The sequence below is a fragment of the Echinops telfairi genome, unplaced genomic scaffold (assembly GCF_000313985.2).
Source record: "Echinops telfairi isolate 266 unplaced genomic scaffold, ASM31398v2 ScPeMD7_7425;HRSCAF=8463, whole genome shotgun sequence".
NCBI lineage: Eukaryota > Metazoa > Chordata > Mammalia > Afrosoricida > Tenrecidae > Echinops > Echinops telfairi.
In genome coordinates this window covers 4,139,531-4,153,789 of record NW_022111325.1, presented here as the reverse complement: position 1 = coordinate 4,153,789, position 14,259 = coordinate 4,139,531, and positions in this window count along the sequence as shown.

Sequence of the window (14,259 nt, the reverse complement as noted above, 5' to 3'; positions counted from 1 at the left end):
CACACACAGAGAGAAAACACAATCCAAAAGTAAGCAGGAAATAATAATATCTAGAGCAAATTTAAAAGGGATCAAAAGGGAAAACAAATACATTTGTTAAATGTTAAATTTTAACCTAACTACATGTGCATTAATCCGCTTTCTAATGCACCCTGTCTGGTCGCAAAGCTACTCACATTCTTGTCCAACAGACAGAGAACATTCACCTGAGGCTTAGTCCACCCGGGACTCCGAAAAAATGAAATGTGGTGTCATCCATAGCCTCTGCAAATCAAGTGTTCAGAAGTTAAGCTCTAATACAATTCTATTTAAAATGCTTGGCTGGTGTGCTTATTCCACGTGGACTTATATGATACCTTACTTAGATACCTTACTGTTTGTTTTAAGACAAGTCTTTAAGACCTCAGATACTATTCTTGACAATAATCAGGTACCATCTGACTTCTTCACCACGCTTTACTATAGCACACATATCTCTTTATGAGGGCAAGTATAGAGTAGGGCCACATTCTAAGAATGAATTGCTCTTGGACGAAGTTTACAATTAAGTGCAATCTCAAAATCCATTCATGTATCTATGGTATATGTGTTAGTCCGGGTACTCTAGAGAAACAAATCCACTGAAACTCTTATGTGTATAACAGAGAGTTTTTAGCACATTTTTTATGCAGCTTTTGTGGTAAAATTAGGTGTCTTGCCTGATATTCTGGTCGGCTTATACTTGAGGGACATTGCTATTTTATTGAGGAGTATTATAACTAATCCCCATGGGGGACTTTAAAAATTCTATTGATAGTATCATTAACTTAGCCAATGGTATAAAATTTAAATATTGTTGAGAAAAGGAAAGTGTGTATATGTAAGACAACTTTTCAGACTAAATTACATGTATTGTTGACTTGTTGAGATTAAAAACTTAAATGACTAGAGACTATTTGTGCAAACAATGAGGGTTGGAGACAGAGTAAAACTTTGAATAACACTCATTCATAAAGACAACTATGTCTGCCAGACTAAGAAATGTCATACAAAAGCAAAGAGAGTGTGAAATACCAAATATAAGGGAGTCTTAAGCTGACGATTATTGTATGTTGCCAAGTATGTTTAAGGTAAAGTACAGTTCACTTGGCAGGGTTTCCAAATCTGATCCTTCTGGGGTGGCCCTGGCAGAATGTTGTGCACCTCAAAAGAACAAAGTCTAAAATCCCAGTTGTCTATAGCACACAGCCTGGGCTAACCGGTTAAAAGTGCCTGATAAGGAAGATAATACTGGGCATAATACTCTCCACTGGGGGGAGAGTCTAAATAATTGTGCGTGTGCGTGTGTGTGTGTGTGTGTGTGTGTGTGTGTGTGTAAGCATGTTTTCCAATGGCAGGTTGTCCTTCTTGGTTTACAAGCCAACAGAACAGAAATCATCTTCTAAGAGAGACACGTCCCCCACCACCATCGCCACTTTGGGACTTAAATTTTCATTAAGGTTCATTGAACACCCAAGTAGGAGTGTCTGTTGATATGGAGCTGAACACACTTGTAGGGGTGCCTACTGATTTGGAGCAAGAGTGGGACAGCGGGAATTACCTGGTTGTCTCCCTCGAGCCACAGCATAAGAAAGTGATCACAGCGGAGATAAGCAGTCCTCTGAAGAAGTGGTTTGTAAGATGTACAAATAAGAGAGTGAGATATGGACCAGAAAGCATTAGACAGGCATACTACCTCATTGCTTGAGAGACGGGATTAGAAGATTACCTGCCCTGAAAACAGATATCTGCCTTTGTCTTTGTGCTCTTCCTCATCGTAGTGGTCTCATACAATGTTCGTCTTTTTAGATTGACTAGCTTAGCTCCGTGTGATGGTTTTCAGGTCCATCTACGTCCTGAGGTGCTTTGTGGTTTCATTAGTGTTCTTGAAGGATGCATAGTATTCCACTGGGTGTCTCTACCAGTTTCTGCATCCATTTTTCTACTGATGGTTGTTTGAGACATTTCCAACTTTTTGCTACTGTGAACTGTGATGGACATAGGAAAGCACATGTCGGCTTGTGTTGTGCTTTTATTTCTTTGGGGTATGTACCGAGTAGAAGCATTGCTAGGTCGTATAGGATTTCTAGTCGCAGCTGCTTCAGGTGCCATATGTATTTACAAACCTACCAGCAGTGTATACGAGTTCCAGTCTCACACTCTATCCAACATTGGTGTTGTCTGTTTTGTTTTTCGAGTTGGGCTATCATTGTTGGTGCAAGGTGATATCATTATTTTGATTTGTATCTCTCAGGTGGCTAGCTATCATGACATTTGTTTCATGTGTTTGTAAGCAATTTGAATGTTATTTTTGGTTTATGCCTTTTGCTCACTTTTTAATTGCATCGTTTGTTCTGTTTTGTTTGTTCTTATTGAGGTGTTGCAGAATTCTTTAGATTTGAGAAATCTGTCCCTTAGGTCATTGCTAAAGATATTTTTCCAGTCCATGGACTCTCTTGTTACTCTTTTGATGATGTCTTTTGATACACTTGTTTTTGTTTTTCGTAGTTCCTACTCATCCATCTCGTCTTCTACTGTGTGTGCTTTCTTTATCTTATTTTGTCGGAGTATGGTCATGCCCGGCATGAGGGCACTTAAGTCTGTCTCCATTTTCTCACGGATGATCCTTCCAGCTCTGGGATTTCCATTTAGGGCTCTGATCCATCTGGAGTTCACTTTTGTACCTAGATGAGTTGGGTCCTCTTTCATTCTTCTGCAGATAGAGATCCAATTCTATCAGTGCTATTTATTGAAGAGGATTTTTGGAAGATCCGTTGTCTATAGATACATGGATTTATTTTTGTGTTTTCTATTCTGCTCCAGTTGTCTGTGGATCTATTATTGTGCCAATACCAACTTGTTTTGACTACTATGATGGTGTTTTGAGGTTTGTAGTGCAAGGCCTCCTACTTTGTTCTTCTTCTTAAGGAATTCTTTGTTTACCTAAGTCTCTTCCCTCTTCATATGAAGTGAGTAGCTAGTTTTTCCATTTCTTTAAAGAATGAAATTGGGATTGGGATAGGAATTATGTTGCATTCATATATTGCTTTGGATAGTATTGACATTTTCACAGTATTATGTCTTCCTATCCATAGGTTGGGCTGCTAACTGCAGATGTGCAGTTGAAACTGCAAGCTGCTCTGGAGGAGAAAGATGGGAACATTTGCCAGAGTTTTGTTGAGGATCTTTACTTCTATGCTTGTGAGGGATATTGTTCTGAAATGTTCTGTCTTTGTGGGATCTTTGCCAGTTTTAGTAGCAGGGTTATGCTGCTTCATAAAGTGAGTTTTCTCTCCCTTTCTAGACTTGGGAATAATATGTGGAGAATTGGTGACAGCTCTTCTCTGAGTGCTTGGGCGAATTCCATCTGGTCCAGGATTTTTCTTGGTTGGAAGTTCCTTTATGACCATCTCTAGTTCTTCTTTTGTTGTGGTCTATTGAGGTTTTCTACGTCAGTCTGCATTAATTTGGGTAGATGGTGCCTTTCTAGATATTTTCCCGTTTCTTCTAGGTTATCAACCTTGTTGGGGTGAGGCTGTAATTTTTCTGGAAGTAGAAAGCCTCATCTTTATGAGAGTTGAAAGCAACTTTTGGGTTCCAACTACTGACCTTGTGGTTACCAACCCAACCCGTAACCACCAGGACCCCTCCTGTGAGTTCATTAGAATGGATACACAGAGAAGGAGAACATGGGCATGTGTAACCCGGACTCTCAGTTTCCCTTTCTCATGGCCAGGCAAATGTGTTCCCCTCTACTCTTACATATTCTATCTCAAAAAGGATTTGCATCTACAAAAGTATGCCTGTAGTTTGAGGGATGTAAACCCAACCTCATTATCTACTGCACAAGGTTTCAACCCTTGAAAAATAAAGAGAAGAGAATTCAGGAAAGTCAAATGCACAGCAAGAGATATATGCTTCAACTACAGCCAAGACAGATGGCTTAGTGCTTGAGGGGTGTTTACTAAGCACAGACCATTCAGTGTTTCTCTGCGGCTGTTTTCAGAGATTAATCTAGAACCATAAGTCTGTTTGGCTCTGAAGTGACTTTTAGCTGTTGGATTTGGGAGAAGAACTTCAAGCCGCAGGCTTTCATGTTTTTGAGTGGGTCACAAGGGCTGCGACCAATTTGTTCAACGTTATAGAGCTGGAACGCATACTATGGTGAGCAGATGTTTTGTACTCTTCTGGGTGGCATGCTCCCCGTCAACGTGCACTGTTCCTATAAATGTGGAATCAGGCCATTGTCTTGTTAGTCAGGGGTTCTGATTACTCCTGGCCCTTGGAAGCCTGACCTCACACAGCACCTCTCTCACACCCACACAATGCATCTTCCACCTCCCACCTAGAAGCACTTTTATTGCAATGAGATGTAGAAATGCAGAGAAATTAATCTTGACAATGATATGTCTTGATATATAATTTTGATATGACATATGTCACACAGAGGATATGTTTTCCTACCTTTCATACCATCGTGCAAATGCACTGATCAGAAATGCAAAAGCTTTGTATGGCAGTTAATGTTTTGGGTCAACATGGCTGGGCTAGGATTCCCAGTGGTTTGACAGTTAAGACATGGTAATCCCCCATTATGTGATCTAACGCAATATGATCTAACCTCCGTAATGGGATCTGCTTTGTAAGAAGATTAGGGTGGGATGCAACACCCTTACTCAGAACACAGCCCTGATACAATCAATTAAATGGAAGTTTCCTCAGAGTTGTGGCCTGCTTCCAATATAATTGGAGACTGTGGGAAAGTTTGCATGCCTTTTGCTGGGTCTAGATCCTGCATATGGCTCATTCTCTGACCTCTAGTTCTTTGAACTTGTGTCAGAAGCCTATCATATTGCCTACCAATCCTGGGAGTCATAAGCAGCCTGCCTACCTTGAATTTATTTGCCTCTGCTGCCAGAGACCTGCCATTTGACCTGCTCATGTAGGGATCATCCACCCCTGTAGCTACCAAACCAATAGAAGCATCCACTCATACATCTGAACCGCTAACTTAGAATTTATTTGCTTCTACAATTGTGTGAACCATTTCTTTGACATAAAATTTATACAAACACACATACACACACAAACTCATATAAGCTGCATTGATTCTGCTCCTCGAAAGAGCCCAGCCTAAGGCCTTTCCGCAGAAATCCTGAAGGACCAAGCGAAATTCTGGCAGCTTGGAAGTATATATCTTTTACATGCGCTCCTTCTTCCCTACCCACGCTCCTTTTTCCCTTACTCCAGCTTCCCTGGAATCACACTCCCCTTTAGTGTGGGAACACATGGGCTGCTGCCTCAGTTTATTTTCTAGGGAAGCATATCTAAAATAGCAGGTTTCAAGTAAATTGCACATCAGCCAGTTACTGTGAAGCTGACTTCCACCCATGCAAATCCACCTGGACCTGAATATAAGGGCGCCATTGGGTTTCCAGTGACTGGTAGTTGACGACTCACTTCTGGAATGATTCTAATCTCCAATGTTTTTCATTAAGAGCATGGATGGGAACTATTTGCACCACCCAGGGACTTCATAAGTAGAGCATGGGCTCTGGCAATCCGGAAACATTCAAGGACCACGCAGACCACAAGTCATAATGAGCATCAGTCACACAGCGACCATATGGTGCCTACCAATCAGACGCCAGAGGTAGCCTCGGTTAGGGTCCAGGGCTTCAGCACGAGGGAGGGTGTGTGAGGGCCTCAGGAAAACCAGTGTCCGTGTAAAATTGCCTCCCTTTGGACAGATGTGGCTGTGGCGAAGATGCAACCATACAAAAGTCTTTTCACCAAAGGTGATCAACATGTTAGGATCCAGAACGATATTTCCTGATTTCAGTTCTTTGTGTGCTGTAGAGCTTCCCAGGCTTTAGTGGGGACCTTGCTTGAATATGCCGGCGTGGGTCTGCTGACCCAGATGCTAGAAAGAAGGCCCTGTGCGGCATTACTACTGTCCCGTCGTGCAGAGCAATGCGGAGACATCTCTCTTCGCTGCAGACATTCAATCAGCCAAAGGTATAGCAAGGGAAAGCCTTCCCTAGCAGATGGGGGTGGGGTAGGGGGTGGGGGGTAGGTCTAAAGAAGCAGCCCAAGCCATTTCCTTTGCTGGACTCTGAATCAGGGTGACCCCATGTGGTCAGAATAGAACTACCCTTCAGAGTTTTCAGTCTCAGTCTCTTTGGCAACATTAAGTATGAGATTCAAGGGAAACAATTTTCCTTGAGATAAATGTTTTCTGAAGTCCTTGTATTAAGGGCCAGTGTTATCATAATCATCGTCTAGAATGTCTCATTAACTTTCTAGATTCTTTTAAGTCATCAAGCACATCTCCTATTGGCTAAAATTGGAGCAATTAAACCATTAAAATGATATTTGTACTTATGTGTTATCATACATTAATTTTTAAAAGAATCCATGAGAGAATGATTCTGGAAAGAGAAAAGCAAAAAACCACAGGAGAAAGAAGAGGGGAATGCTCCTGCTTACAGAAGACACATGTGGATGCAGATAATGCATGTGGAAGGACGACTGACTTAGAAAAGCACTTGACAGTCCCTTGGTAACAGTTGATTCAGGTAAGGGTCATAAATGGGTGGTAAAATGAGTGGATGGGAGGTTGCCTGGCAGCAAAAGTCCACATGGGCTGTATGCATCACTGCCCCCTACTTACTATTCAAGGGGGATCATGAAGGAATAAGGGAGACATGAGGACCAAATAAGAGCATTGATTAGATTCTCCATTTTTTAAAAATGGGAGATAAAATTTTAACCAATTATCTTATTTAATGTTCACAACAAACCTAAGCATTAAGTATCCATACAGACTCTGTTTTATAAATGAGGAAACAGGCTAGGGAGATCAATTTGCCCAAGGACATATATTGATAAATTTGGGATCTGGAATAGCCCAGCATGAAGACCCTGCTCTTCTCCACCTTAGCAAACATCCTCGGCAGCTTTCGGATCACGGAGTGCTATCTGGACCGAAGCAACCATCACAGAAGTAGAAAATCACACAAGATTTGGAATCAGAGGCCTGGCTGCTGAGCCATGGCCCATTTAGCCCCTCAAAGATTCGGTTCCCTGATGTGGGAAACAGCACAGCTAGTTGGTGGGATTATGTCCAGAAGGGGATGGATAATCCGTGGTAAACACGGTGCAGATGTTCACCGAAGCAGGTGGTGAGTAGTATTTCGTACAGAGTTGGCATTATTTCCTTTTTGCCTTTATTGATTCCTGCTCCATTGACTATACAGATATTCCAAAAGAAAATAACAGAAAGTAATTGAGTACCCTTTTTAACGTATGTGGGAGGGGATCATTAAATAAAAGTTGTGGGAATACCTGTGTTTACAATGTCACCTTTGTGATTTGGGTGTCATTTGGTAAGTTTCCCTAGGAATAAAACCAAAGTGTTATTTCCTTAGGGACACTCTTCCAGGTCTCTTAGCAACAAATTGACATGGTGTTGGCTCACACTCGTTTCCTTAGGCGGTAGTCCAACATACCCTACACCCTAGGGTTCCGGGCACCAGGCAGTAAAGAGGTCACAGACCAGAGATGAAAAGAGATAAGACAAGCGTAGTTGGGCTGCTGGGTACCTGAGGACACTCCACCATGTCCGGGCCATTGGCCTCCCTTCCCATCTGCCCATCATTGTTTCTGTGTAAATCCCTCTTGTCCATGCTCCACACCTCTGAACCCATGTCCGCCTGCATCTCCAAGCGGAGAACCACAGTGCAAGCGTCATGGGTAGACTGGGAGGGTGGGTTATGTGGTCGTGTTTACGGGCAGGAGGAGAGTGGGGAGAAAAGATGAAAGAATGAGGCTGGGAGGCACGTGCCCCTCGACCACCATCCCTCCATCTGCCCAGGCTGCCCTCTGCCATCCGGTCATTCACTTTGCCAAACAGAGTGCGTTTGGGAGGGGGGTGGACACAGCAGCCATCACCATGGAGCAGTAGGGGTGCAGAGAGGGGCAAAGGATGGGTCAGGAGCAAAATTTCAGTGGTGGGAGTGGTCAGAGGGAGGTCAGTCCTCTAGTTACCAAGACTCATTTAGAGGAAACCTTGAAAGATAGCCACTTTGGGCACTTTTCTGAAGCTTGAATAACTCACAGCATCCCTTCTGAGACAACATGCAGATGATGTTAGAATACTTCCAGGGCTGGGAGCTCAGCTCTGAAAATGGCCTGAAATCACAAAAGGTTCGTGTCAGAGAGAACTCGGGGAGGCTAGTTGCTGCAGTGCATGCTGGGGTGGAAACCCGCATGTCTCTGGCCACCCTCCTTGTGCTCTGAAAGGCACCTCCACGTCACTTTATCTTTAAGGAGATTCTGCAGGCTGGGCTTATTCACTCAATCCCCTCCCCAGGTGTTCCTTTCAAATAGCTGGACCCATAGAACAAGCCCACCTGATCGATCTCTGCTCTCCACACTGCCATTTCCTCATTCACTCCCCAAGTATTATTTGATGCCTACAACTTTAGCCAGATGAGGCACTGGGAATACATGTGTAAAACCTCTGCTTCGGAAGCTGGCATTTAAGCAGATGGAAACAGATTCGAAACAATTACAATGATAAACAAGTAATTTACGCAGTGATTTGAAAGGGGGTATGTGCCGTGGAAGAAGTCCCCGTGGTACAGTGGTTAACCTCTAAAGATGTAGTTAGCAGTCTGCGTCCATAGTGATTACGAACTTGGAAACCTTTCCGCAGCAGTTCTACTCTGTCTTCTAGAAACACAGAGTCAGAATTGGCTAGACAGCAATGAGTGTTTGGTTTCATGTGTCATTGAAAAAGAATTATTAGTGCAATAGGATACGAGGGGTCAGGAATGCACGGGGCAGGCTGGGCTGCAATTACGAAAAGGGAGGTCAGGGAAGTCCTCGTTGAAGACCTGGCATCTAAACAAAGACGGGAGAGGTTCCAGGGTGTCACCCAGTGGGCATCTGGGGAGGAGCATCTCAAGAGCAGAGACGTGTATGGTGTGGTTGATACATCACAGGATCATGGTGGATGCACGGAGGCTTCTTCACAGTCCAGGCAAGAGAGGATGACAGCTCAGGTAGAGGCAGTGGCCATGATCAGAAGAAGCAGGGGTCCAGGGTAAGATAAATCCCACAGGATTTCTCAGTGGATGCGATGTGGAATCTGGCAGTGGAATAAGTCAAACAGAAAAATGAAGTATAATCTCCCTGATAGGAATTAGCAAGACTATAGAAACCAAAGTATGTTGCTAGTTACCAAGAGAGGGAGGGAGAGAGAAAGGAGGAGCCATCCTGGAGCAAAGAGTGAGTGTTGATGGTGATGGGAAATTTGGCGACTGGGTGGTGATTGCAGTCAGCCACCACCACCATCAAGTTGATTTTGATTCAGAGAAACCTTATATAGGGTTTCCAAGGTGGTAAATGTTGATGGAAGAGACAGCCTCTTTTCTTTTCCCTCAGAGCAACAGGTGGTTTTGAACCACTGGCCTTAGCAGTTTCATGCTTATCCCACAGTACCAGAAGAGTTCCATGGTGGTTGCCACAGCCTAGCGTAGCACTATACAATGTACCCTATACAATGTGGAATTGGAAAATAAATATTTCAAAAGATATATATATATAAAAACTTCAAAAGAGTTCATGGGAAAATTCCATTATCTTTTCATTCGACTTTTACATGAATTTTTGAAGTGTGCATGCGTGTGTGTGTGTGTGTGTGTGTGTGTGTGTGTGTGTGTAACAAGAACTGCGCCAGAGAAAAAGAAGACTGGGCATGGATCACCATGACGCTGATATGTTTGGCCTGAGCAAACAGGTCCGTGTGACCGGGACATGCGTGGGGAAGACAGTCAGGCGTTTGGTTCTGCACCGGTTCTACTTGCAGTCTGCCTTGGACATGTGAGTGGAGTCCGCAGTTTGAGATGTAAGCCAGGGTGTGAGAGCGAAGCCTGAAGCTTTGAAAGGTCATTGCATAAAGTCAGTGGCAGGTGAGCACACCTCCAAATTCACGAAAGTAAACATATCAATCTGTATTCTTTATTGACCACTGCCCTGACACCTGTTCCTCTATCATCTCATTCCATCCAAAAACAAACCATCAAGGGGGTGCACTGCGCTCATTTTACAGATGAGAATACCACGGTGCTAAGATAATACGCGATGAAATTAAGGTTCAAACTTATGAGTCCAACTGTTAAACACCATGCTGTCTTACGGAGAAGATGATTCAGCAAATGAAAGCATTCGGAATAAAAATGAGATCCAACACAGCAGGCGACACAGGATCTAAGAAAAAGTGAGACTCGGGTGTGAAGGATAAAGAAGATCCCTACTTGGCAGCGATCAGCGGTTCTAGAGAGCCCGGGGTCCAAGGAGAGGCAGAGAGCGCTGAGCAGAAGCTGTTCAGCAAGCAGGTCACTTCCAGGGTACAAACTGCATGGCGAAGAGCCCAACAGAACGGCTCTAAGCTTGCCTTCAAGCTGAATGATCCGGTAGCAGAGTTCATTCTTCAACAGCAGCAAGAACAAGTAGACAGGCTATTAGTAACCCCGAGAAAAAGCAAGGCAGCCTAAGAAAGTTGTTTAGCAAATGAAATGTAAACTAAGTGTGGGGTAATGGTGCGTAATTGATGGAGTGGAAGAAAAGAGACCTTCATTCAAGGGACCTTCTCCTTTGAGTGGCCAAGGTTTAATTACATAGCATTTGATTTCCTTTTCTGTGGGCCCAAGCACAGTACTTGGTTTTGCCGTGAATAATGTTTACATCATCATAATGCTTTAAATACTGTTTGATGGTTTAATGTTTTCAGTATCAATTCAAAGCACGGAGCACTTAATTACAGTTACTTCAGTATTTAAGTGCTGCAACCACGCTCAATGTAAGCAGTGGGGCTGGCTGAGCCGAGGGAGGTCTATAGACACTAATTTCCAGTTTTGTGTAGTGGAAATTCAACAAATATGGTTTAAATTTGATACACTGAGGACTATTTAAATACACTCTTTTTACGTGTACGGGTAACCATCAGAAAGAGCTAATATTAACTGACCCAAATCAGGAAGTAAGCGGGGACAGGATGAGAGGAAAACCATATAACGCCCTAAATTCTTGATCTTTCCTGCAAGGTAAATAATAAATACCACGTAGAGCTGCTAGATCACGAAGTTCTATCTATATACACGTGTGTGCATATATTACATAGAGTATACGTACATATAAATAATTCCTTTACGTACTTGGTTTATATTTGTCCTGACAACTAATGTATCTACAAACAGAAATGGTTGATCACAGGAGTGAAATGAAAGCAATAGTTAAGATGAGGAACATTTACTTTTTATCCCCTGTCGTTACTTATACATGAGCACATGTCCTTTGCACACATATGTGTGTAGGAAGCGCATAGCTGCATCCGAGGGGTTAGGGTGGCATGTTGCTGCTGCTGTTGATGGTAAGTGCCCCCAAGTAAGTTCGCACTCATAGTGACTCTGTGTGCAAGAGAACCAAGCTCGGCCTGGTTCTGCACCACCCTCACCATCGTTGTCGTGTGAGCCTTGTATGAGTCCGGGTGGACTAGAGAAACAAATCCACAGAAACTCCTAAGTGTATAAGAGAGAGTATTATATAAAGGGTACGTGTACATTAAGAAAACATCCCAACCTAGTCCAATCCAAGCCCATAAGTCTGACCTTAGCCCATATCGCCGACACCGATCTACAAAGTCCTCCTCAAACTCACAAAACACATGCAATGACCTTGAATGCAGGATGGTCACGGGCCAGTGGGTAGAAAGTCTTTGGATCCAGTGGTGGTGTAAGCATCTCAGCACTGGCAGGGGTCTCCACGCGGCTGCTCCAGCACCCAGGGCTGCATTGGGGTAGGTCCATGTGGCTTCTCCTCAGGGATGTCTCGCAGGAAGTGAGCCTTACCAGCTGAGGCAGAGAACGAGCTAAGGCAGCGGCACACTAGTCGGACCATCAGAGGGCAAGAGACCTGAGAACCAGAAAGGCGGAGCTCGCCCAGTCCTTTATCTCTCTGCCCTTCAATTAAACTGCTCTTCAATGAATCCCACACTATCACAAGCCTGTTGTGGCAGCCACTCTGTCAATCCAGCTCATTGAGGGTCTTCCTCTTTCTCTCGGACCCTCTGCTTCAGCAAGCCCGATGTGCTTTGCTGGAGAGCGGTTGCTCCTGTTTACATGTCCACAGTGCTTGAGATGGAGGCTTGCACCCCAGCTTCTACGAGCATTCTGGCGGTACTTCTTCTAAGAAAAATGCACTTGTTCCTTTGGCAGCCCCCGGTCCTTTCATTATTCGTTGCCAAGACCGTAGTTCAAATACATCAATGTTTCTTCAGTCTTCCTGATTCAATGCCCAACTTTCACGTGCTTATGAAGCCATTGGAAAGATCATGGTGAGGGACAGGGGCACCTCAGTCCTCAAAGTGACGTGCCTGCTCTTCAACACTTACAGTCCTGTGTCGCAGGTGCGCCCAATGCGTGCCCTTTGGTTTCTTGATGGCCACTTCTAGGAGCACTGCTTATGGAACTTGGCAAGATGAAATTCTTGATACCTTCAATGTTTTCGCCACTTATCATGATGTTACCTATTGGTTTAGCTGTGAGGACTTTGGCTTTCTTTACCCTGAGTGGGACTCTACACTGAAGGCTGCAGCCCTAGATCTCCATATGCAAGTGCTTCAAGTTCTCCTCACGTTCAGCAAGCAAGATTATGTTGTCAGGGCACAGGCCCGAGTTTGCAGGGACCCGTGCTGCTCTCCAGGGGGTACAGACAGCCTGGTGGAGAGCCAACCGGTGCCAATGAAGCAGGCACCCTCTTTGATAGGTATGCATCTTGAAGGCACTTTAGCAGAGGACTCTTCACATCAGCTGGGATCAAATTGTCAAGGGAGGGTGTGGCTGCCATGCAAAATTAGGATGAGGTCCCCCGGGACTGGTATCCCTCTCGTGGGGATGAGGGATACTGATGGGAAAGTCAAGTCAGGAGGCGGGAAAAGGAGCAGACACAGCTTGCTTGATGGCAAAGGGGGGCGGCCCAACCTCTAAGTGTGGGATAAAAGGACTGACAATACTTTTAAGGACCGTAAGAAGGGAGTGTTCCTGGTCACATGCACCTAATAAGGTCCATTGGCTTGAGTTTCTGGACTTACCCCACAGACCCCTGCCAAGGGCCACAGAACACTGGGACACTGAGTCCTGCCTCTTCCAGGTACAACACGCTCCAAATGCCACACCAGAGGGATTCAATGTGGAAACTGCAGTAAGTGACCTGGTCTCTACCTCAAACACCCTGTAGCCTGAGGACTTAATACTGAAAATTCATGGTATTTAAAGAAGCAGAAGACAGCTATACCAAGAGTAGTGAACTGACAGTAGGTGGACAAACATTGATTGAGTACATCCATTTGCTGTACTAAGATACACTTATTCAGACAGACCTGTGATGGACATTATCAGTGAATATTATTGTAAAATTTGCCTTACAACCAACTTCCATTGTTTATGTAAATAGCATACAGCCATGAAAGGATTTATTCTGTATATGTGAATAATTCAGGTATTTCAATATGTAGTTAGCCTACATTGATCCAATAACCCTCTCTCAACAGTGTCTTAAAAATTTGTACCAGGAACTAATCAATGACAATAGTAATGGAAGAACTTTATGCTACAGGGAGATAATTAATCAGACCATAAATTAACGAAGAAGTCTCTAAGGGGAGCCAAAGGCACATTAAAACAAAAAGCATAGATCCAGGAATGGATTGTGGATTGACACGAAATCCTAGCACTAATTTAAGAACAATCAGTTCATACGTCATGGCTCTGCTCAATACTCACCCGCAGGAAGGGACCACAGAGGATGTGGGTACTATAGCAAAGTGTGGTGATGAAATTAGATGGTGCTCAGTTATCAGAGCATCAGCGGTTGTAAAGGCTCAATCCTATTTCAGCATTAAATTTTGTGCCTTCACACACACACACAAAAAAACAAAAACAACCCAGATCTGTCTTGGAAGAAATATAGCCGAATGCTCCTTAGAGGCCAGGATGTTGAAACTTTGTCTGATGTACGTTGTCCCGTGTACATGTCAGGAAAGTCGAGTCACTGGAGAAGAGCCTCATGCTCGGTAAAGTATCAAGGCAGTGCAAAAGAGGAAGGCCTTGGATGCAATGGGTGGACAGAGTGGCTGCATCCATGCGCTCAGACGTAAGAGCAATTGGGACGGTGCTG